At 43.5% G+C, this 23,040-nt stretch overlaps 2 pseudogenes; both read left to right on the top strand.

Annotated features, from left to right (window-relative positions):
• Window positions 1-288: 288 nt before the first annotated feature.
• On the top strand, window positions 289-1,778 carry LOC138071467 (pyruvate dehydrogenase E1 component subunit alpha, somatic form, mitochondrial-like; annotated as a pseudogene).
• A 7,346-nt stretch (window positions 1,779-9,124) lies between these two features.
• On the top strand, window positions 9,125-21,566 carry LOC138071681 (piezo-type mechanosensitive ion channel component 2-like; annotated as a pseudogene).
• The last annotated feature ends 1,474 nt before the right edge of the window (window positions 21,567-23,040 follow it).

The raw sequence follows: 23,040 nt of genomic DNA, 5'->3' as shown, positions 1-23,040 counted from the left end.
TTTTACCCCTCCCTCTCCCCAGTGTTAACCACTAGTTTGATCTCTGTATCTGTGAGTCTGCTACTTATTTGTCATATTCACTAGTTTGTTGTATTTTCTCAGACCCCAAGTATAAGTGATACTATACAGTATTTGACTTTCTCTGGTTTATCTGATAATCTTTAATTACTGGTGAAAAACTGCACATTTGTTCGAGCCTTAAGCCTCTAGAAAAGGAGACTTGGACTCACCTGGGCCATAGTGTTAGGCCCGTTGGGGGTTTGCAGCTGCAGCCACTGCCTGTGCTCCATGAGGAAGATGCTCACCACTGTCTCTCGCATGTTGTCGGGCGTCGCCCAGAAGCCAGCAAGCAGAGTGCTGGTGGCATCCCATCATTTTGCAAATGATGCTACTTTTGAAATAAAGAAATGTGATCTTCACTGACTGGAAGAGGGCCCTCCTGTCACTACAGTGTTTACCAGGGAGGATGGACTCAAATACTACAGGATGCTGCAGACTGTTCGCTGAATGGAGTTAAAAGCAGATCAGCTGTATAAACAGAAAATTATTCGTGGTTTCTGTCACTTGTGTGATAGTCAGGAAGTTTGTTGTATAGGCCTGGAGGCCTGCATCAACCCCACAGACCATCTGATCACAGAGTACCAGGCTCATGGCTTTACCTTTACTCATGGACTCTCTGTCCAGGAGATTCTCTCAGAGCTTACAGGACGAAGAGGTGGTTGTGCTAAAGGAAAAGGAGGATTGATGCATATGTATGCCAAGAATTTCTATGGAGGCAATGGCATCTTGGGAGCTCAGGTGCCCCTGGGATCTGGGATTGCTCTGACCTGTGAGTATAATGGAAAAGATGAGGTCTGTTTGACTTTGTATGGCAATGACGCTGCTAATCTGGGTCAGATCTTCAAAGCTTAAAATATGGTAGCTTTGTGGAAATTGCCTTGTATTTTCATCTTTGAGAATAACCAGTGTGGGATGGGAACATCTGTGGAGAGAGCAGCAGCCAGCACTGATTACTACAAGAGAGGTGACTTTATTCCTGGGCTGGGTAGATGGAATGGATATCCTGCGTGTTTCAGTTCAGTTCAGTTCAGTCACTCAGTCGTGTCCGACTCTCTGTGACCCCATGAATCACAGCACACCAGGCCTCCCTGTCCATTACCAACTCCCAGAGTTCACTCAGACTCACGTCCATCGAGTTGGTGATGCCATCCAGCCATCTCATCCTCGGTCGTCCCCTTCTCCTCCTGCCCCCAATCCCTCCCAGCATCAGAGTGTTTTCCAATGAGTCAACTCTTCGCATGAGGTGGCCAAAGTACTGGAGTTTCAGCTTTAGAATCATTCCTTCCAAAGAGATCCCAGGGCTGATCTCCTTTCAGAATGGCCTGCGTGTTTAGAAGGCCACAAAATTTGCAGCTGCCTATTGTAGATCTGAAAAGGGGCCTATACTGATGGAGCTGCAGACTTACTGTTATCATGGACACAGCATGAGTGATCCTGGAGTGAGTTACCATACCCGAGAAGAGATTCAGGAGGTTAGAAGTAAGAGTGATCCTATCATGCTCCTCAAGGACAGGATGGTGAACAGCAATCTTGGCATTGTTGAAGAATTAAAGGAAATTGATGTGGAAGTGAGAAAAGAAATTGAGCATGCTGCCCAGTTTGCTATCACTGATGCTGAACCACTTTGGAAGAACCTCAGCTATCACATCTACTGCAATGATTGACCTATTGAAGTCCAAGGTGCAAACCAGTAGATCGAGTTTAAGTCCATCAGTTAAGGGGAGATATGCACACCTTCAGCATATTTGGCAGCAACTGTAAGGAATGCTTTGTGTTCTCAATTTTGTCAAGAAAGAAAACTCATACAGAGAAGGTGTGTAGATTAAGATAGTGTTTGCATGTGGTTTGTACAGTGTTGCATTAAAAGAGGTGATTGTACACCTAAGGTTATTTTAGTTACATAGGTCTAAAATAGGTAATAGTTTGCTTAACCCTTCACATTATTTCTTTAAAATAGTTTTATTTGATTTAGTTATATACTAGTTTTAACACATACTTTAGTTACTAAGGGCTTCCCTTATGGCTCAGCTGGTAAAGAATCCGCCTGCAACGCTGGAAACCTGGGTTTGATCCCTGGATTGGGAAGATCCCCTGGAGAAGGGAAAAGCTACCCACTCCAGTATTCTTGCCAGGAGAATTCCATGGACTGTATAGTCCATGGGGTCACAAAGAGTTGGACACGACTGAGCGACTTTCACTTTAAGCCTCTAGAACACCTTGTCACCCTCTCTGATACTTAAATCAATCAGCTGTCCCCTTACCCCTTGGGAAACAGGAAAGCTTCCAGTGAAGGGACCTTGTGTTGTTTACCTTTGTCACCACGGCAACCAATATATTGCTGGCATAAAGTGTGCAGCCATCAAGAGTTAGAATGGATGGGGAATGATTAAGGGCTATGTGAATGATGGAACTCTGAATCACAAAAGCAATGTGGAAACTCAACAGTCAGAGCTATCTAGTGGTCTAGAGGTTTCAGTTACCAGAGGTCAAAAGCCAGTGTACCAGAGAGAGATGGAGGTATGCAAAGACAGATGTGCATGGGCAGGCAGTTCCAGGACTGGAGTGGTCATCATCGGGCATGAAACATGCAGGCAGCCAGGAAGGGGGGCATCGCAAGAGTTGAGTAGTCACTGGTGGAATGACCTCCTGAAGAGGTAGGCCTGCGTTTTTTTTTTTTTTTCTTTTTATTACTTTTTGGCGACATTTTGAGTGATCTGGGATCTTAGTTCCCTAATCAGGGATTGAACCTGTGCCCCTGCAATGGAAGCTTGGGGTCTTAACCACTGCACCACCAAGGAAGTCCCAGGCCTATGTTTGAGAATTGCTGTGACATCTCTCAGTTGGCTAGATAGCAGTGTCCTAGTGTGGCTGCCCATCCCAGTGCAGGGACAGCAACTCAGTGACCAGCACAGGTCATCCTGTGGCTGAAACACATTGCAGCCACAGAAGGCAAAGCGAGTTTGGTCATTTTGTAGCTGGTGTGGAGAAAGGAGTCCTTTTCTTTTCTTTTCTTTTTTTTTTAGGAGTCCTTTTCTGAAGGGAGCATTCCTAAATTCATGGAGTATGATGCCTACTCAGTGGTGGCTGGGAAAGCTGTGGGTAACAGGAGACCTGGGTTTACGTGTTCCTCTGTATATGCAGGTATCGGCCACTTGTTAAATACATTCCACACCTGCCAGGTGAGGAGGAAGCTGTGCCTCTGAATGCAGTCAGGGACTGGGGAACTCTGCTGGGGAGGAGGGCTAGGGGAGGTTATATTCACTCCTGTATTTGCTATTTCTGCATAATTTGGGATTCTATAGATCTGAGTTGCCTTTTGTGTGATTTTCCTTCCCTAAATAACTTCTTTCTGCCTTCCTTACACAGAAAATCTGTTGACTGCAAATCCTCTCAATTTTTGTCTTAAAATGGCTTTTATGCTTGCCTTCATTTTTGAAGGACAGCTTCACTAGGTACAGAATTTTTGGTTGAAGAACTTTTCTGTTTCAGCACCATGAATATGTCATTCCAACTTCTTCTGGCTTCCATAGTTTTTGGATGATGTCAGTCATGTATCTTGTCATTATCCACTTTTACATAATGTGTTATTTATTTCTGGCTCTTTTAAGCTTTTTCTCTTCTCTTAGACTTTCCGTAGTCTGGCTGTGATGTATCCCAGGGTGACTTTTGTTTGTTTTATTGCCTTTGGGGTTCTTTGAGATTCTTAGATTTCTCTAAAGGTGAGAACTGGCTGAAAAGGACATGAAGGACATTTTGGGTCTTGTTGTGATGGTTTCACCCATGCAAACATTTGCCAAAACTCATTGCTCTTTACTTTTAGCATGTATGCATCTCACTGTATGCAGCCTAGACAAGTGACTTAAAGCTTTAATGCAAAAAATGTGTAACCTATGGAAGCTAGATGTGTTGATTTTCCTTAATAAATGGGTCTATTAGAACTAAGTCTGGGGATTCAATTTGCCATTTCATTTCTGAGGATATTTTTAAAATCTCTGGACATATTTTATCTTCTAAATGATATAAGTCCTGGTTAAAATGAAAAAAAAAGGTAATGTAGTGAAAAAGAAAGATAGTTTAAAATCACTTTCTAAACCATTAGAGGAGGATCTTCATACTAAGAAGATGTGCTCAATAGAAAAGTAATCTACGAAACTGAAAGGGACACATCTTGAGATCTGTGTGGTGTGTGAAATAGAGAGAAAGGAAGTTAAGGAGGAAGGAAGGAAGGAAAAGATGAATGAACTTGAAAGTGATGGGATAGAGGATTTGTTAATTTGGCTTCTCTGTTTCACGGCAGATGTTGGGGTGTGGATGCAGGCCAGTAGGCTAACACTAGGTAGCTTTTTGAGCTCAAGAAGTTGAACTCTGCAGAGACACTTCACTGTCATGTGCTAATGTTCTGTTCCCCTCAGTCTTTCACCCTGTGTCAACCACTGTAAATTAACATATGACTTCTTGAGTTCACCTGTAGCATTCCTTCATCTGTGCATTCATTCAAGCAACACTTGTTGCATGCTAACTACCTGCTAAGCATTCTTTTATGCATCAGAAATAAAGTGATCACAAGCAGGGCAAACAGGACCCTTACATTCGTGTGCTTGTGTTTGTGAGAGAGAGAATCAGGTGATAAGAGAAATAAATAAAGTGATTGCAAGTGCCAAGGTGCACACAGCAAGGTCTTGGGGCAAGGAGCCCCTGAGGTGACTGTGTCTGTTACAGCTTCAATGACCAATGAAGGTCTAAACCTCACATCTCAGGCCTGAGCCAAAGGGACAGACAGGCACGTAACCATCTGCAGAGAGAAATTTCATTGTCTTCTTGCTAGTTTCCTAGATAGGTGAAAAAATACCATGGGAATCATTGGATGAAAAATTAACAAAAAGGCTGGTTTCCCACAGTGTACTGGGCTCTTTCTGAGGAGAGAAGTTGAGGACAGTCTGTGTCTCTCCCTGGAGCCCCCTGTGTGGATGACTTAGTGCCCAGGACTCAAGAGTGCAGAGAACAAAGAGCATCAGGGCTGGCTGATGGCTGCCCCACAACCCTGCAGCCAGAGAGGTAAGCACAGGGCTGGGGAGATAAACATACCAGGTCACGAGGCAGTTAGTCATGGTCACCTGTGCATGTTCCCCAAGGGAACAAGATGGTAACAATACAAACTGTCTTTCCTGCTGGACCAGTGGGACAGGAAGACTCTCAGCCAGCAAAGCTGGACAGCTCATGCCTGCCAAGAGCAGATGTGAACACAGCTCGATGAGACACATGGATGGTCTTTAGTGTGTACGTGGACCACTCCCCGGAGTGTGTAGACACCCCAGACTGAGGCTCTGAGTCTACACCATTGTGAAGCTGGAGACAGTGACTGTTCATGGCTGATGCTCAATCAGTTTGGAACCAAACTGGGCTTCCTGGAAAGAGAGGTGAAAGGGAAGGACAGGGCAGAGTCCTGTGGGGTAGAAGGTAGGCCTTGTTTGCAAGTCACATTTATTGTTTTCCTGGAGGGACTGTGGGAGGGCTCTATGCAGGAAGCTAACAGGTGGAAGAATGAGTGACTGTGGGAGAACTTGGTGCAGGAGGTCCAGGAGGCTAATAACCAAAAGAATGCCCCCTGAGATCAGCCGGCCTCCAGGGGAATGGACTCAATCACCTGGTGGTTTCCTCACTCATTACCATTTGCAGGTCCCTTGGTGTAGAATTCCGCAAACGGGCCTAGTGGTCAATGAGCCCTACAAGGTCTTCTGGTCGGCTGTGCACACCCATGGACACTGGGATCACTGCTCTGGGAGCAGCTCTTCTCCTGCAGTTTTCATGCCTTGTCACATCCTTTGGGTGACGTTGAGTGGGACGTGCCAAGTGCTGTGCCAACATTCAGGAGTGTCCCAAGGCTGTGACACTTCACTCCTGCCTTCTGGAGGCCTCTGGTTAATGTAGGATGTCACAATATATCCCCTAGGGTGACGTGTTGCAAAGGGCTCTCATCTGACAAAGCCTCCTCTCTGGAAGGTGAAGAATTTGGGGAGCAACATGTAGAAGGGGCTTTCCTCCTCCGAATGATGAACTAAGACAACTGAAGTTCTCAGAAATGCTCACAATTGCTTTAAAAAAATGTTTTGTCTGGATTTTGACAGCTTGCTTTGCAGAGCAGATTTTCAGTGTGTATTACTTATTTTATATTTTTTGCCTTCCATATCCTTTCTGACCCAAATCCCCAAGGTTGCTGCTTGGTTGAAAGTTAACGTATGGACAGCAAACCTTCTTATATTTTGAATCATCTTAAAAATGACTGAGGCTTTTATTCCCAAATGGCTGCCCTCTGCTACACCTGGGCTGCAGTGCAATCTCTGAGGATGGAAGCTGGGGCACTGAGTAGTCTGACAAATGTATGACACGTCAGAACCGGGGGTGGCAAGGGCTAGAGTCTCCAGTCAGGAGCCACGTCTGGTGAATATCTAAGTTATTCCCTCTTTCTGCACATTTTCCTCTGGACTTGGCAGGGTTTCCACACAGGGGAGCAGTGAGCAGAAAGGCTGGTCCCTGACTGTTGGCACCCTGGAGACTGACCACTGATAGCCCCTCCCCAAGTGCCATGTGGAGACCCAGAGCTCTGGGCCTGGGCAGGGCATCTGTGCAGAAAGACGATGTGACAGTGGATGAACCACGCTCCACCTCACCTTCTCAGGCCTGGGAAAAGAAACAGAGACCATCCAAAAACCTTGGACCATTAGGTTCCAAAGGGCAGAAGTTATAACATGGTTAAAAAAAAAAAAAAAGTAAAAACAGCAAAACATAGTGGTAACCCTCTTCCCTTAGTCCTACAGGTAGTTTACAGAACTGGCCCAAAGCCCTAACTCAGAGGTTTCACTTTTACATGAAAAGTTTTCCCAGTATGAATAAATACCATACATGTTCTGATGCTCCTGGCCTCATTCAGCCTCTGAGGGCTGTCCTGCCTCCAGGAGGAAGGAGGAGGCTTATGGTCTCCAGGAGGAAGGAGGAGGCTTATGGTAGAGGAGAGTGGGGAGCTCTGCAGAGGGCAGGGAGGCTTTCTGACCCCTGCCTTTGAATCTGTTGGCTGAAGCCTGCCTTTGACTTCATGCAAAGGCATTGGCCACTTAATGAGAGGCCTCAGAGCTCATGCGCTTGGAAATGCCTTCCTCTCTCGGAGTGGGGCTGGTTAATCAATTGATTCCATGAAGAGAATTCTTCATCTTCACCTTGGATGTTTGCACTGGCCTGCTGTCTGCCAAACCTGCCCACGCAGGGCTGTGAGAATGTGCTAGGAAATCCTTTTTCTTTGGGTGCTTGAACTTGAGTTATCCAGTATGGCCTTTTTTCCATAGTTCGGCCTTTCAGACTTTATCTGGAAATTTTCAGTGTGCTTATACAACGTCCTGTGTATTTTAATACATTTCTACCTGAATAGCTTTCTTTTTTCCTCCCTCTCATAGAACATTGCAACAAGACAACTACCTCATGACATTAAGAATTCAGTGTATATTTACAACTGAGTTCTGCATTTTGGCCTGATTTCTTCTTCGAAATGGTGAAATTAGAGGAAGTGAATGTGTGTGGTGGGTCCTCTCCGGGGAAGGCAGCCATGTGAAGGACAACTGTGGGCGCCAGTGTTTACGACCTGGTCAGGCTGAATCAACACCTGCTTTGTTTGTTCCCTGTGAATGGGACTGACCCTCAGACATCACGGAACCAGAAGGATGCCTGCTAGGGAATGTCTTGAATATTAGAACTCAGTCTCTTTCTTTTCTAACTTGCAAACGTTTTGCTTCAGCTACTGTAGGCCCACAGACTACAGCCCCAGGGCCAAATCTACCTTTGTGTGAAAGTTGCTCAGTTGTGTTCAACCCAGGTTGCCCATCCTCATCATAAACATTTTATTCCCCTAGAAATGCAGTTTTTATGTCTCAGAGAAGGGGCAGGGAGGAGGGTTGCCCAGAGAAAAGTTAGTGATTCCCCCCTGTTTGTGCACAGAACTGTCCAAATTCTCCAAAACAAAGATCAGGGCTGTTTTCTGATTGTTATGAGCTTACCTATGGGAAGGTTTGGCTTCCCTCGTGGCTCAAATGGTGAATCTGCCTGCATTGTAGGAGACCAGGGTTCAGTCCCTGGGTTGGGAAGATCCGTTGGAGAAGGAAATGGCTACCCACTTCAGTATTCTTGCCTGGAGAATCCCAGGGACAGAGGAGCCTGGCGGGCTACTAAGTCCATAGGGCCACAAACAGTAGGACATTACTGGAGCAAATAACACATGGAAAGGTTAAGGCAGAATGATAGTAGGATATGAGACACTGGGGTATATGGTTCACATGGTTATAAACCGTAAATTTCAGTGCCCCCTCTTGTGAAGTTGATCCAGCAAAATAAAGCTTTAAAGCTAATCCACATAACTTGCAAAAGACAGATAACATACCACTCAGCACAGTTTGTTTAATGGAATAGAGCCCAGTTCCAACATATTCTGGCTGGTCTCCCTAAGGAAAATGGCAGACTAAACAAAATTTGGCTCAGTTAATCCCAAGTATGCGACTTTCCAAAGGTTCTGTGTTTCCTTGGGAATTTCTGTAGACAACAAACACCTTACACTTTGAAGGCCAGGAGGCAAGGGTCAGGGTTCAGAGTCCTCACCTGGGTTCCTCTCTGTGATAAAGCCACCAGTCCCAGCCAGTTTGTGTCCTGTGGGTTTTCTGCACCAAAAGTGTGGAATATGCTCTGAGTGGAGGATGAGGCCGAAGTAGGCGGACCTGACTTGCTCTGTGGTGTCCTTGAACATGAGCTGAAATGTGTTGAATGCAATAAACAAACATCTACTCGCTGGTGACTTTCCAAAATCCAATGTTAATAGTGTCACCTCACTGTTGACTGTTTCCTTGCAAAGCTGACAATGCAGGTAATTCTGAGGTGAACTTATGTAAAAGCAGTCCTGGACAAAGGCGAGGCAGGGGGGCGGTCCTTGTTTTCTCACCAAAATTATCTGGACAATCCCAGCGAACATTCTGACGTGGGCCAGGTGGAGGGCTTGGCAGGGGAATCAGTGTCTACTGTTTTCGTAATCATGACAGAGAGAATGATGGAACCTGTAGGTTTTATTCTTGGTGTGTTATGAACATTTGTGCGCAGTGAACACTCATATGGGGTTGCCTGAATAGCCCCCAAAGTCGCGTCTCATCATCTCTGACCGACTGTCATTCCAACCGCTGCACTTTCTCTGCGACAGTCACAGTCACTTCCTCTACACTGCAAGGGTTGGACTTCTTTGCTCAAATTCATTTTGTTGTTTTGCTTCTTTTTTTTCACCTTAGATCCTGCAATTTGAAAATGAACAAGAATTGTGGGAAGGAATGGGAGAGATTTTCAGACCATTCCCTGTAGAGGCAGCATTCTCTATTAAATAAATACACAACTTGTCCCAAGTCACCCTTTCTATGTCCTGTTTCAACAAATCACAATAAGAAAATGCATTTTGTTTAGTGAAGGAAAAGCATGTTTATTCCAGTGTTAAAAACCATACAAGAAAGAAAAGCCAAAGCCTCAAACTTCAACAATATTTAACCATTCTGTAACAAATGACAAAAATGAAAAAAAAAACATGAAAAGTACAATATTATTTATTATATTTATCCTATTCTTATACTAGTCATTAAAATGTCAGTAATATGTCAAGAGTAATAATGGCCCCGGTGCTGTGTCTTTTTCTTCTAGTTTGGAGAAGCCAGTGGGCTCCTAGAAAGTGATATAATGCAGTCACTCTTGTGTTGTGTCTGGTGCTGTTAGCTTTGCAGGTGGTTGTCTAATGTGGCTTGTTCTAGTGAGTTTGCAGCCTCACCTGGGACAGCCACGGTGCTGCCCCCTCATCAGAGCCATCTGAGCCTAGCACAGAAATAGCACAGAAAGATGAAATTGTTCTTAATGGAGGCAGCTTGGTGAGAACTTCATCTGAAAGCAGTCCAGTGTGAGGAAAATTAATGTCAAGCAGGTCATTTTCAGGCTGAGGAATGTAAACGGACCTGTGGTTAACACTTCCCCTTTTTGTTAAGGGTGTCACCACCAGGTAGCCAATGGTTTAGTTTGTCCAGTAGGTAGGTGACATAACAGCAACCAAACTCTTGTTTCTTTTTGGATTAAGTGACCAATCTCAGACCCACTTCATTTGTGCTCATCTAAAAGGCAAAAACCGGGAACCAAGAGAAACAAATTGATTTTCCACAGATAAATGGAAAATCAATAGAATGTAAATACTTGACCCCCAAGTGCATTCGGGGAATCTCCACAACCTGATGGTCACCTGGGGCCACGAGTGGGTGTGGTGTTGACTCAAGATCCCTGGGAAAAGGGGTCCCTGGGTGGGGTGTCACCATGCCACCCAGATGACACCTGGCATCATGTATAAAGCAGCCACTGCCCCTGGCCAGGCAGACAAGCCTCTGCACTGGACATCTGTCCAACCTGAACCCGAAACCTCCTAGCCTGGGCTTCTGGAAGTGCAGTCTTGACCAGCTGTGTCTTGCTTTTGCTCTTGAGCATGCCTCTCAGGAAGGGTCTTCTTCCAGTGTCCAGGAAGACCCACCCTGTCCTGTGATCTGGTGCCCTATTTGACCTGGAGGGCAGTCTTGCTCTGGAGCCATCGTTTCCACAGAGCAGCTCACCTGCATGGGTCACCTCAAGTCAGGACCTTTCTGCCCAAGTTCTGTCCCTGCTCTCGAAGATAAAAAGTGTGGGCCACTGAACCTTGCCAGATGAAAAGATGACTCGTTTTGCATTTAATCTTTCAAAATATGAAGAGGAATAGAGATTAGGCAGAGTTGGCAGTTATTTTTTTCCTACGTTTTCTCCAAATGAGTAGTATTAATGAACATATTACAAACTATGCCCGGATGGTACATTTAAGTGCTTTCAACTTTAAAAATTAATAGCAAATTAATGATGGTAAAATTTCTCGTGGTGGGAAGATGGACTAATCCTTCAAGTTAAGATAACAGCTGATGAAAAATTAAAGCGATCTTTTGAGAAAGGGCATTTTGGAACAAAACAATTATTTTGCTATCGCACGTTTTGTTGGAAAGTGTGACCATCTTGTTTATTAGAGCTAAGATTCTCATTCATGGACTGGATTTTAATTCAATGCAGTAACACCTCATTAATTTTTTAGACTGTAGATAAGCCAACTTGGCTGACTTGTAAGGTATTTTGAGGATAAATATACAGAAGGATGTTGCCTCATAAGTGCTTGGCATTCTGAAGTTCAGAATGTTATTTATGCAGTAACTGTGGCTGTTGCTGTCTTAATTTTTTTTCTTTTTTCTTTTCCCAAACTTTAAACTTTTTATTTTGTGTTGGAGTATAGCTGATTAACAATGTTGTGGTAGTTTCGGGTGAACAGCTGAGGAAATCAGCCATACACATACATGTATCCATTCTTACCCAAACCCCCTCCAATCCAGGCTGCCACGTAACATTGAGCAGAGTTCATGTTCTGTACTGTAGGTCCCTCTTAGTTATCCATTTTAAATATAGCAATATGTTCATTTTAGTTCTAAACAAACTGACCCAGAAGTAAGAAATTAGCTCTGGAATTGTGAACCGAGAGGCTTTGATTTTTCTCTTCAGAGTTTCTCTCAAGAATCTACTTTTCCTGAGAAAACTTAACAATGGTTTTCATAAACTTGCTAGTTACTCATTTTTGGTGGAAGTAGTATAATTGTTTTTCTTAACAGCTTTCTTAATGTATAATTGATATGAAATAAACTGCGTAATTTAAAGCTTACAGTTTGATCATTTTTGACATAATCATACCTGTGAAACTATCACCATAATTAAGGGAATGAATATACCCATCTGTCCCAAGGGCTCCATCCCTTTTGTAATCTCTCTCCTGTCTTCATCCTCCTTCATCCCATCCCCAGGTAACCTCTGATGGCTCTCCCTAACTTGATTAGAATACATTTTCTAGGACTTTCTATAAATGAAATCAGTTAGTATGTAATTTTTAATGTTATTGTTGCTATTATTGTTGTTATTATTATATTATTATTATCCTGCATGGGGGCAGGAGGCAGGTCTCATTTTGCACTGTGAGAGTTCATTTCTTTTTCATCCTTTCTTAGTATAGTCAATCTTTTTAAATTGGGGCATTCTGATTGTTGTGTAGAGGCAATTCATTGAGGTTTTAAATTAATGCATTTCCCTAATGTCTAATGAGGCTGAGGATCTTTTTCATGAGCTGATTTTACATACATTCATATATCTTTCTGATGAAGTGTCTGTTAAAATATTTTACCCAGTTTTATTTGTTTTTTAAAATTTATTTTTAATTCAGGGGAAATTTCTTTACAATGTTGTGTTGACTTCTGCTGTACGACAGTGAGAATCAGCCATAATTATACATATATCACCTCCCTCTTGAGCTTCCCTCCCCTACCCCCATTCCACCCCTCTAGGTCATCACAGAGTGCCAAGCTGGGTCCCTTGTGGGTTTTTTTTTTTAATATAAATTTATTTATTTTAATTGGAGGCTAATTACTTTAGAATATTGTATTGGTTTTGCCATACATCAACATGAATCCGCCACAGGTATACACGTGTTGCCCATCCTGAACCCCCCTCCCTCCTCCCTCCCCGTACCATCCCTCTGGGTCGTCTCAGTGCACCAGCCCCAAGCATACAGTATCATAGGGACTTCTCACCAGCTATCTATTTTACACATGCGTGCATGCTAAGTCGCTTCAGTCATGTCCAACTCCTTGCAGCCTTATGGACTGTATGTCAATGCTACTTTCTCTTCATCACACTCTTTTGAGATTGTATAAATCTTTCACTTTTTACCCATTTTTAGAAATCATATTAACTTTGTTTTCTTACAGTTGAGTTCTGACATTTGTTTAGAAAACCAGGACACAAATCATTTACCAGGTATATGTTTCTGCAAATATTTCTCCAGTCTGTGGGTTATCATCCTTTTACTACTGTCTTTGCAAGAGCAGAGTTTTTAGTTTTGATGAAATATACTTCATAGCTGTTCTGTGAATCATGCTTTTGGTGTGGTAGTTAAGAAATATTTGCCAAGCCCAAATTCACAGACGTGAATTTCCTCTATATCTTCTTCTCAGATTTTGTTTCGCCTTTGATGTTAAGTAGTACAGAATCATTTATTGAAATGACTGTGTTCTCTTTTGCATTTGTTGAAAATCGTGACCGTGATTATGTGGTTGGGTTTACATATAGATTATTCTGTACAATTTGTCTCTTCATCTTTATGTGCTGCTGCTGCTGCTAAGTCACTTCAGTCTTGTCTGACTCTGTGAGTCCCCATAGATGGCAGCCCACCAGGCTCCCCCATCCCTGGGATTCTCCAGGCAAGAACACTGGAATGGGTTGCTATTTCCTTCTCCAAAGCATGAAAGGGAAAAGTGAAAGTGAAGTCGCTCACTCGTGTCCGACTCTTAGTGACCCCATGGACTGCAGCTTACCAGGCTCCTCCATCCGTGGGATTTTCCAGGCAAGAGTACTGGAGTGGGTTGCCATTGCCTTCTCCTCATCTTTATGTGACTGTCTTAATTACTTGTAGCTTAATAATGTCTTGAATTTAAGCAGTGTCAGACTTTCTTTTTTTCTTTTTTTAAATTTTAATTTGAAGTTGTTTTAAGCTATTCTAAGCCCTTTATGTTTCCGTATGAATTTTATATCAGTCTGTCGATGTCTATAGCAAAGCCTACTGGGATTGAATTTGTATGACAGAAGAGTTGATGTCGATTTTTTTTTCATTATTTTTAAATTTTCCCTTAAAAAGCACTCACTCATGAAACTATGTGAGTCTTAAATTTTTTTTTATGGGAACGTATTTAAGCACAGATTCAATTTCTCTAATAATTATAAGATTCTCAGATTATTTCTTCTTGAATGAGTTTTAGTAATTTGTGTCTTTCAAGGAATTTGCCTTTGCATGTAATATGTCAAATTTATTAGCATAAAGTTGTTAATAATGTTTAGTTTATTTTTTTGAATATTTGTAGATTCAGTAATGATGTTATTTAATTTATTGCAGAGAATAACTATTTAATTTATTCAGAGAATTTGTACCATCTTTTTTCCTTTTCAGTCCACATGTCCACATTTCCATTTATTATTGTTTTTCTTCTGCATCAAATAATTTTTCACATTTTTTGTAGTGCAAACCTTCTGGTGATAGATAGTTTTGCTGGGTGTAGAATTCTAGGGTAACAGCTTTTATTTCGCTACTTTAAAGATGCTCCCTCACTGTCTTCTCACTTGTGTGTGTCTGACAATAAACCTGAAGTTCCTATTATTGTTAATTTATGCATTAATATTGATGGAAAATTGCACTCACCTTCCTAATAACTGCTTCAGTTTCAGTTCAGTTCAGTCGCTCAGTCATGTCCGATTCTTTGTGACCCCATGAATCACAGCACGCCAGGCCTCCCTGTCCATCACCAACTCCCGGAGTTCACTCAAACTTACGTCATCGAGTCAGTGATGCCATCCAGCCATCTCATCCTCGGTCGTCCCCTTCTCCTCCTACCCCAATCCCTCCCAGCATCAGAGTCTTTTCCAATGAGCCAACTCTTTGCATGAGGTGGCCAAAGTTTTGGAGTTTCAGCTTTAGCATCATTCCTTCCAAAGAACACCCAGGGCTGATCGCCTTTAGAATGGACTGGTTGGATCTCCTTGCAGTCCAAGGGACTCTCAAGAGTCTCCTCCAACACCACATTTCAAAAGCATCAATTCTTCGGCGCTCAGCTTTCTTCACATTCCAACTCTCACATCCATACATGACCAGTGGAAAAACCATAGCCTTGACTAGACAGACCTTTGTTGGCAAAGTAATTTGCACTCATATCACACGCTAGTAAAGTAATGCTCAAAATTCTCCAAGTCAGGCTTCAGCAATACGTGAACCGTGAACTTCCTGATGTTCAAGCTGGTTTTAGAAAAGGCAGAGGAACCAGAGGTCAAATTGCCAACATCCACTGGCTCATCTAAAAAGCAAGAGAGTTCCAGAAAAAACATCTATTTCTGCTTTAGTGACTATGCCAAAGCCTTTGACTGTGTGGATCACTATAAACTGTAGAAAATTCTGAAAGAGATACCAGACCACCTGACCAGCCTCTTGAGAAATCTGTATGCAGGTCAGCAAACAACAGTTAGAACTGGACATGTTAACAACAGACTGGTTCCAAATCGGAAAAGGAGTCTGTCAAGGCTGTATATTGTCACCCTGCTTATTTAATTTATATGCAGAGTACATCATGAGAAATGCAGGGCTGGAAGAAGCACAAGCTGGAATCAGGATTGCTCGGAGAAATGTCAATAACCTCATATATGCAGATGACACCACCCTTATGGCAGAAAGAACTAGGAAGAAGAACTAAAGAGTCTCTTGATGAAAGTGAAAGAGGAGAATGAAAAAGTTGGCTTAAAGCTCAGCATTCAGAAAAGAAAGATCATGGCATCTTGTCCCGTCACTTCATGGCAAATAGATGGGGAAACAGTGGAAACAATGGCTGACTGTATTTTGGGGGGCTCCAAAATCACTGCAGATGGTGAATGCAGCCATGAAATTAAAAGACACTTACTCCTTGGAAGGAAAGTTATGACCAACCTAGACAGCATATTAAAAAGCAGAGATATTACTTGGCCAAAAAAGGTCTGTCTAGTCAAAGCTATGGTTTTTCCAGTGGTCATGTATGGATGTGAGAGTTGGACTATAAAGAAAGCTGAGCACAGAAGAATTGATGCTTTTGAACTGTGGTGTTGGAGAAGACTCTTGAGAGTTCCTTGGACTGCAAGGAGATCCAACCAGTCCATTCTAAAGGAAATCAGTCCTGGGTGTTCATTGGAAGGACTGATGTTGAAGCTGAAACTCCAATACTTTGGCCACCTGATGCGAAGAGCTGACTCATTTGAAAAGACCCTGATGCTGGGAAAGATTGAAGGCAGGAGGAGAAGGGGGCGACAGATGATGAGATGGTTGGATCATGTCACCGACTCAATGGACATGAGTTTGAGTGAACTCTGGGAGTTGGTGATGGACAGGGAGGCCTGGCATGCTGTAATTCGTGGGGTCGCAAAGAGTCGGACATGACTGAGCGACTGAACTGAACTGAACTGTGAGGCACATTGTAGTCAGAATCTGAATTGTCATAGTTCGTTTCGGTTTGTTATTGTTGTCTGTTTATTTCTCTTGATCCTGCAGTAATCATAGCTATTGGACATTGGAAGTGAAATAGGTGTTAGGAAAAGCTTGTATAAAAGTATTACAAAATGTGTTTCTTTTATGTTTCAGGAAGATTAAGAAAGTGGACTATGATTAGTTCTATAAATTTTGCCTTGTTTATTAGAACTGTCTAAAATTATTTAAATTGTATGGTAATGCCTAAATTGTGTAGCACCCATATATCACAGGTCAGAGGGTGTTGTTCTGGTCCATGGACTGGTTCCTTGTAAAAGCAGGGTCTTCTGTCTTGAAGATGATGAATAGGATGTGCAGGTGGACATCAAGGCTCAGGAGAAGGAGGAAGAAGAGGAGCCGAAGGAGGAGCAGCAGGAACAGAGAGAGGAAGAGGAAGAAGTGGATGAACAGGAGGTGATGAAGGTGCTGGGGAGCCTGCTGTCGGCCCTGTTCATCAGGTACTGGATCTGCATCTGCAGGGGGATGTTCTTCTTCAGCAGCTTCGAGGGTAAAGTCGTGATGTACAAGATCATCTGCATGGTGCTCTTCCTCTTCTATGTGGCCCTATATCAGGTGGGTGCTTGTGTCCACCATTTACCATCCCCACATCTGTCCAGGGGTATGCCTGAGCTCCCTTTGATGAGGCACTGAGTTACTATGACCTCGTGAACACATCATGTAAAGGGGTTGATGAGATTCAAAAAATACAGGCTAGGAATCAGAAAATGAAGAATGAGCCCCTTCCACCTGTTCACTAACTTGAAATATTATGTTCTGAAAAAGTCAGAAAATTGGTTAGGGTGGCATCCTTGTCTTGTTCTCGACCTTAGAAATGTCCATTGACAGATGACTGGATGAAGATGTGGTATATTTATGCAATGTAATATTACTCAACCATAAAAAGAATGAAATAATGCCATTTGCAGCAACATGGATGGACCTAGAGATTTTTATACTAAGTAAATCAGACAGAGAAAGACAAATACCATAGGATGTCAGCTACATGTGGAATCTAAAATACAGCACAAATGAACTTATTTCCAAAACAGAAACAGATCTGCAGACATAGAGAACAGACTTATCATTAACCTAAAAGGAAAGTGAGAGTAGGGATAAAATTGGAACTTGAGGTTAACATATACACACTGCTATCTATGAAAGAGATAAACAAAGACCTACAGAACAACATAGGGAACTATACCCAGATTTTGTAATAACCTATCAAAGAAAAGTATATGTGTATATATATATATATCCAAATCACTTTGCTATACACCTGAAACTAACACAATGTGCGTGCACGCCAAGTTGCTTTGGTTGTGTCTGACTATGACCCTAATGACTGTAGCCCGCCATGCTCCTCTTTCCATGGGGATTCTCCAGGCAAGAATACTGGAATGGGTTGCCATTTCCTTCTCCAGGGGATCTTCCTGATCCAGCTGATTAATCAAACCCGCATCTCCTGCAGTGGCAGACAGGTTCTTTATCATCTGAGCCACAACGGAAGCCTTCAGATTCCAATCTACATCGTCCCAACTCTAAGAGCAACACAGCCTCAAAAACTAAAAATGAACTTGACTTTGCTTTCAGACATCTGTAAATGGAATCACCTGTCTTCATTGAATGGAGCAGGTATTTTTGTGAGTTTTCCGCTAACATGCTTTTTCCTCATTTGTTGTTCACCTTCTGACTCACAGGTGCACTGAGTGGTGGAGGCAGATCCTGAAGTATTTCTGGATGTCAGTGGTTATCTGCATGATGCTGGTGCTCATCTTTATACACACATATCAATTTGAAAACTTCCCAGGCTTGTGGCAAAACATGATTGGACTGAAAAAAGAAAAGTAAGCAACTGTGCTGGACAGCAGGGTGGAAAGTGACCCGCCAGGTGAAGTTACGAGGGCATGTTGTTCCAAACACATTGCCGGGAAGGAAGTTTTGGTAAAACCTGATGTCATCACTGGCTGTAAGTTCTTCCAGAACAGAACTCACTGGTCTCGGTCGTTTGGGGTTCTCATGACCTAGGCCTGAGCTTTTGGCACATAATAGGTACTCAATAAGAATTGACTGGAAAGTGAATTCTCAGCGCCTTCTGGCTTTTCTAGTGTCTGTTTCATGTGAAGCTCACCTGTCTGGCTCCTCACAGTCACACTTTCTCCCTTCCTAACTGGAGGCTTGTAACGCAGAGCATCAGCCTCCCTCCCTGATGGAGCTGGTGCTGAGATTCTAAGCAGTTGTTGTTCAGCTGCTAAGTTGTGTCAAACTGTTTGTGACCCCCTGACTATAGTATGCCAGGCTTCCCTGCCTTCACCATCTTCCAGAGTTTGCTAAAACTCATATCCATTGAATCGGTGATGCCATCCAACCATCTCATCTTCTCTCGTCCCCTTCTCCTGCCCTCAATCTTTCCCGGCATCAAGGTCTTTTTCAGTACGCTGGGGCTTCCCATCAGGTGGCCTAAGATTTGAAGCTTCAGCTTCAGCATCAGTCCATCCAGTGAATATTCAGGAATGATTTCCTTTAAGATTGACTGGTTTATCCCCTTGCTGTCCAAGGGACTCTCAAGGACTGCTTGGCCATGGAAACTAGCAGTGATGAGCTCTTTCTCGTGCATGAAATAGACAGGACTATAGCCTTTTCTACTCTGTTCCTCTAAACTTCCTAAATTCCTTCCTAAATTCCTAAATTGAACCAGAACTGGGCATAGTGTCCAGAGGAGGAGCCATAGAGCTGAGTGTCCAGAGAAGGAGGCATAGAACTGAGCACCTTGCCTGAGCCAGATACTTTTGTGCACCTGAATATCAACAAGAAGCCAGACGGAGTCTGAGTCCTATGGAATTTACATTCTAGGACAGGAGACAAACCAAAAGGCCTACTTTATGTCAAATAAATTACAAACAGACACATCTGTGAAGGAAACAAAAACAAGCCGAGATAATGAACAGTGGGGGCACAATAGCTAGAGATGGAGTGGTTCAGGGAGGCTTTCCTGAGGAGGTGTCATTTTTAATTTTTGGCTGCACCACCTGGCATGTGTAATCTTAGTTCCCTGACCAGCACAGATTTACCATGCCTTCGGCAGTAAAAATGCTGAGTCTTAACCACTGGACTACCAGGGAAGTCTCAGGAGATGTCGTTTAAACTCCTGAAGAATAAGAAGGAGCTTGTCTTTAGAAAACTGAGTTGAGAGCTGAGAGGTGGAAGAACATTCCAGGAAAAGAGAACAGCAAATGCAAAGGGCTTGTGGCAGGACAGGGTTTGGTGAGTGCAGTGAATAGGATGAAGTCTCGCCTGCAGGGAGGCTGGAGGTCAGCCAGGCGCCTGGAGGTGCAGGGCTCCTAGGTGGTGATGGTTTGCATCTCATTCTCAGTGAAATGTCTACAAGTCTTTAAAGCACCCTTGACTGGCTGAGAAAACAGTGATGTGTGGGGGCCAGAATAGTAGACACAGCCAGCAGTGGGGTGGTGGTGGTGGGGTCCTGAGATGGAGGATGGCAGCCTCACCTAGAATAGGAGGCACTAGAGAGGAAACAAGAGCACAGATTCAGGAAATGAAAGTGAAGGAACGTGGATGGTGGAGACAGGAAAGTGTGGGGGTGAGGGGGCATTCTGACTTGAGCATTTTGCACGAGGTGGACGGTTGTGCCAGGGAAGACCGGAGTGGGGAGGGGGCGAGAACAGCTTAGCTGCTTCAGGAACATGGGGAAATGGAGACTTCTGTCTTGAAAATGTTCAGTGTGAAATCACTGAGAAATAGCTGAATTTTAGTGGACATATGGGTGAGTGAGCCCACAGGGGAAACCTGCCCTGTTTCACAAGCTAGAGGACCTTGGCCTGAAGCAGTTCAGGGTGTCTGAGCTGTTCACACGCATCTCCATCCCCACCTCCTTCCTCCCGGTCTGCATCCTGCCCCTGCGCTACCTCCACGGCTGGCTCTTAAGAGCTCACCAATCTGAAGTCCATCCTCAGCAAGGAGGACAGTGCCATCTACAGGTGAGCCCACACAAGCGCAGCCAGACCCTCCCGTCCTCTCACTGAAAATCTCAACCTGTACTTGCCATGACAGTCAGCCTCTGAGTGGGGAAAAATGAGAAAAAATGTGGAGTGTTTGATGGCACTTTACGAAACAGTAGGTAGTGATTTGGGTTTCCTACGTGGTGCTCATGGTAAAGAACCCGCCTGCCAGTGCAGGAGACATCAGAGAGACAAGTTCGATCCCTGGGTCAGGAGGATTCCCTGGAATAGGAAATGGAAACCCACTCCAGTATCCTTGCCTGGAGAATCCCATGGACAGAGGAGCCTGGTGGGCTATAATCCATGAGGTTGCAAAGAGTCAGGCATGACTGATCGACTTAGCATGCACGTGGGTAGTAATTTATGACATTTCATGGGTGATCTTGACAGGCGTGTGAGTTGGTCCAGAGGAGCTGTGCAGACTGAAGTTCCTTTGTGATGGTGATGTGTTTTTTGTATCCAGGGTGATGGGGTATTTTTAGAACTGTTTCCAGAATCTGGCTAAATTCAGAGAGTGAGTTTTCTGTTGCACTGACAGGCAGTAAGTCTCTATAAGTGAAAGTGTAGTACAGAGTTCTCCTTTTCGTTTCGGGAAGGAAGGAACTCGGCTGAAAGGTTCTGCCATCTTCCAGTAACCAGAGTAACATTTAAGGAAAGGGCGAAGGCAGTGATTTCTGCGACCAGTTCGTCCCCTGTTGCTGTCTTCCATCAATAAATACTAATACAAAGTGTTTCCAAGTAGCCGATGGGATCCGTCTCGCCCTGGCCATGCGTGTAGAGCCACAGCAGGTCAACACACATCCCTAGGTCTGCTCCATCTTGGGAACATTACAGGCATTCGTCTAAATGAGCCTTGATACAGATTTTCCTCTCTGCTTCACGTAATAGCCTGTGATTCAGCTCCTGGAAAACCTTTGTTGCATAGATGAGGGAGCAAAGTGCTGCCTTCAGAGGAACACAGACGCCACAGGTGGAAATTCCTCTGAGCTCCTCAAGGGAAACAGTGAGTCCATGGAAAGAAGATAAAGCAGCAATTCATTAGGCATAGTTCATGAAATGTCAGACTGTGGACATTCTGCTGTGCTAGGGGTTTGTTATTGTTCAGTCGCCCAGTCATGTCTGACTCTTTGCGACCCCATGGACTGCAGCACACCAGGCTTCCCTGTCCATCAACAACTCCCGGAGCTTGCTCAAACTCATGTCCATCAAGTCGGTGATGCCACCAACCATCTCACCCTCTGTCATCCCTTTCTCCTCCTGCCTTCAATCTTTCCCAGCTTCAGGGTCTTTTTCAATGAGTCAGCTCTTCACATCTGGTGGCCAAAGTATTGGAGCTTCGGCATCAGTCCTTCCAATGAATATTCAAGGTTGACTTCCTTTAATATTGACTGGTGGAATTATGGAAAACTGAGTGTGTTGAACAGGGTTTCCTTAAGTACATAAACATAGTTTAATTATGTGGGTTCTGAAAAAGGATAGCAGCCTCCTATCAAGATGTGTCCTCCTGTTTTCCTCCACTGTCCGGCCAGCCTATAACCCCCTCACCTGGATGGACAGGAAGGAGGCCCATGGTCTGGTCAGTCTGAGGCCATGGCTGGTCCTCTTTTGGCCGAGGCTCAGCCCCTAGAACCCTCTGAACTGTTACTTTTCTAAGAGAACGTAAAGGACGAGGCAAAAATGAGTAATGTCAGCAATGTGTATGGTTTGGGGTCAGGGGATTTCATTTTTGCTCCTGTGAAAAGAGTTTTCTAGGAACTCAAGGAGTTCCAAGGACTCATCTGAGTTTGGCAGTTTGGGATTTCATGCAGGAGTTTCATATAAAAGTCCCCAAACTTCTACCTGGAGCATGGGACGTGGATCCCATCATTTTCACAATTCTTTTCCATTGTAGTATTTTCCTTACTAGTGATTTTTAGTCCCTAGGACCCTAGTAAGTGGCTACATTAGAGTCAAAATGATGAAGAAAGAGGTCTTCAGAACTGGATTGACTGTCATGCTTTGCCTTCTCTGTTCCTGCCCCCTTAGTAGATGCTACACCCCCCCCCCAAAAAAAAAAAAAAAGATCCCAAACTGGGAATGATCAGTATGTTTTATCCCTTAAATTGATTCTGGTTCTGTTGTTTCTGTAAACAGCCAGCTATCCTTTGCCTGTTTGTCTGTTGTTTGTGTGGCTTGTGTCTGCCCTGTAGGCAAGTGTCACTTGTGCCTGAAGAATTCATCACGTAGAGCCCTCGAGAATTTAATGTGGATCATCAAAGCCAAACTGAAAGGTGAATTTTGGCGGGATCATACAATTTAATTAATTTATATTTTGAAGTATAGTTGTTGTACAATGTTGTGTTACTTTCTGCTGTACAACAACGTGAATCAGCTGTACGTATGCATATATCCAATAAGAGAAGAAAAGAAAAAGAAAATAAGCAAGTACATGTCAGCACACTTTATTCCGCTGACCTCAGAACATTCTTTGTTCATTAAATTAGCAACTCATTTCTGACATTCTGTGATGATCTACCTGTTTGACATCTCTAAAAGGAATTGCTTGTGAAGGAGAACCTCTCTGAAAGTCCAACGGCAATACAGAATCTTGACCACAGTTCTCCAATATCACAGGCATTTTAAATGCAAAACCAACAAGTTGCATATGAGCTTACATTTTCATCTAGCTAAACTTATTCATTTTTTAAAAAAGTAGAATTCCAGAGATGTGAAATTTACTCAGAGCCTACAGTATTACAGATACAATAACATTAGTCAGTGTCTGTCTTGTAA

Source organism: Capricornis sumatraensis, chromosome X, assembly GCF_032405125.1.
Source record: "Capricornis sumatraensis isolate serow.1 chromosome X, serow.2, whole genome shotgun sequence".
Lineage (NCBI taxonomy): Eukaryota > Metazoa > Chordata > Mammalia > Artiodactyla > Bovidae > Capricornis > Capricornis sumatraensis.
This window is presented reverse-complemented; position numbering and strand designations above follow the sequence as displayed.